The sequence below is a fragment of the Alosa alosa genome, chromosome 7 (genome assembly GCF_017589495.1).
Source record: "Alosa alosa isolate M-15738 ecotype Scorff River chromosome 7, AALO_Geno_1.1, whole genome shotgun sequence".
Lineage (NCBI taxonomy): Eukaryota > Metazoa > Chordata > Actinopteri > Clupeiformes > Clupeidae > Alosa > Alosa alosa.
This window is the reverse complement of record NC_063195.1, coordinates 9950951-9953319: the sequence shown is the minus strand read 5'-3', so window position 1 is coordinate 9953319 and position 2369 is coordinate 9950951. Positions and strand designations below refer to the sequence as shown.

Sequence of the window (2369 nt, the reverse complement as noted above, 5' to 3'; positions counted from 1 at the left end):
CCTACAGGTGTAAGTGACCTTTCATCAATCCAGTTGCAATGGATGAACTGTGATGAACTGCCCTACTTGTGATTGTTTAGAGATTTTAAAGGTTTTATAACAATGCTACATCTTCTTTGGCTATTCTACAATCTATTCACCTTTTCAGCACCAGTAGGCTACTTTCTGTGCAGCTGCACACACACACTCAGGCATGTCAAACAAGCATACACAAAAGTTTCAAGAGTGGGGGATGGAGTAAAATATGGAGACAAATTGAAGTGTGATTTATTTTCGCGGAACGGCTGTACAGGACTGAGCGGCGGTCATATTTTGTACCGCTATGCGGTACATCTGGTTTCGCTAAGGCTAGTTAGTAGAAGCACGAAACGGCAATGGGTAATAGCGTAGAGGAGAATTGAAATGGCAACATTTTGCAACAAATGATTCTAAACCTGCCCAGATCCCGTCAGATTGTCTTGCGCTGCTGTTAATGCACACAATGGACACAAAACACAAAAGTCTCTTCTACGGGGCTATTTATTTCATTCACGATTAGAGTTTTTGTTGTTGTTGACGGCCCATAGATCCGGGGCTATAGCCCCGAATGCCCAGGTCTAACGACGCCACTGGGTCTGGCTCGCCAGGCTAGAGGAGGACGCTTATTGCTGAAATAGCATTGAAGCGGAGTGAAACGAAACTGGGAAGTCTGTGGCTTGTGAACATGCTGAACATATGAAAATTAGTTCTTCTCCCTTCTCTTCAGTCAGAAGGACTTAAACTCAGGTAAACGACATTAGTTAATTAAACAAGACAAACACTTCTACTGCACGCTTGTGACGTTTCGGGTGAGTTAGTCAATAATCCGTGATCTTACCCAGCTTCACGCAACCTGTTTCGTAAATGTGCATGGCGTCGGGGCGTCAATGTAAAAACGCTATTGTGTAAACATATAACTTGTTCTTGTAATCGGCATAACAAGTAGCCTAGCAAACAACAGCAAAACTTAACAAGCTTCCGCGTTTTATGGAATCGGGTGGCAAATTAATTGCTTCTGTACTGCTGTCAGAACACACCATTGGCCTAGGAGTCCAACAGATAATCCTGATGTTTAACGAGCGTAGCCTAAATTCGTATGAGAGGACTTGATTCTTTGAATATTCCTGTATTGTTGTTTCTTTTTTTATGAATATAGGCCTAACCTAGGCTACTAAAATGCTTTTGATAGAGGACACATCGTCAACCACACCCTTTACTCGCTATGGGCTTTCGCTATGGCGCCACCATTGATGTCTCATGTATAGACTGTATGTTCTAATTAATGAATTAATTAGGCCTACGGATTTCATGACTGTAAACTGTTTTCCAGTAGCCTACAAACTTAAGCACAAAGCACATAGCCTACGGTGTGTGTGTGTGTGTAAGTGAGAGAGAGTTGTGCTTGTGTGTGTGACAAAGACAGCAACACATTTTTGATCACAACCCAGAGAGCAAAGGGGCGTTGAATCCACGTTGAATCAACCTCCGCCGCTTCAAACAAACGTGGATTCAACACCCCTTTGCTATCTGGGAAGAGTCAATGAGTAAACTCCCTGTCTGCTTTTCAACTGCTGAAATGGAGTGTAGAATCAATCTCATTTACTTAAAAAACCCTCACAATTTTGACTTTCTTTCTCTTCCTTTACTCCGTAAATTTTATGGGAATCCATTTCCTTCAAGCTCAGGCACTCCCTACAGAGAACTGGACTGGCTTGTCTGACCACTCTACCATAAAGGCATTCTCTCTATTCACTCTACCATAAAGACATACAGAGTAAGTTATGTGACAAAGTACATTACATTACACAAGGTGGGAGGCAAATCGGAGATGTAGCTGGCGTTTTGGATGATGTGGGTCTTAATATGTGAATGTCTTTCTCTGTGTAATCACTATACAGTCTGTGTAGTCTGTACTTAAATTATACAGTGTCAAAAAGCAATTCTAGGGGGGTTTGGAGGTATGTTCCCCCAGAGAATTCTTTTAAAAAATGACCCCTCAAATGATTTCTTCTAGTTAGTTTTGAGGGAATATGGATACATTTATAAAATAAGCCATAAATAGATTTAGGGCTAGTCCACACATACGAAACCGATCTTTTTTCCCTCCGTCTTCCCTGAAACCGCATCAAGAATATTTGCGTCCAAACGGATCCATCTCAATACAACTCAACACGTTACTTCATACCCCAGGCCTATAGGTGGCACTGTTTCTTTACAGAAATTGACCAAAGTTTGTGCTTTACAAACAGACAGAATAGGCTATGACGAAATGGCTAGTGTAAGGAAACCAGAATTGTTTGTGTGGACTGATGGTGAACTGTCAACTGTAGTCAACTGTAAAACTAATAAAC

The 2369-nt window shown here is 41.5% G+C and overlaps 1 protein-coding gene across 1 annotated transcript in view; it reads left to right on the top strand.

The window, feature by feature from the left end:
* The first annotated feature begins 644 nt into the window (after positions 1-644).
* Positions 645-2369, top strand: part of LOC125297748 (vegetative cell wall protein gp1-like) — a 16973-nt gene continuing 15248 nt past the window's right edge. Inside the window, exons 1-2 of the mRNA XM_048248203.1 lie at positions 645-765; positions 1699-1792. The gene's annotated coding sequence lies outside the window, so the exon portion shown is untranslated. The remainder of the gene's footprint in view (positions 766-1698; positions 1793-2369) is intronic.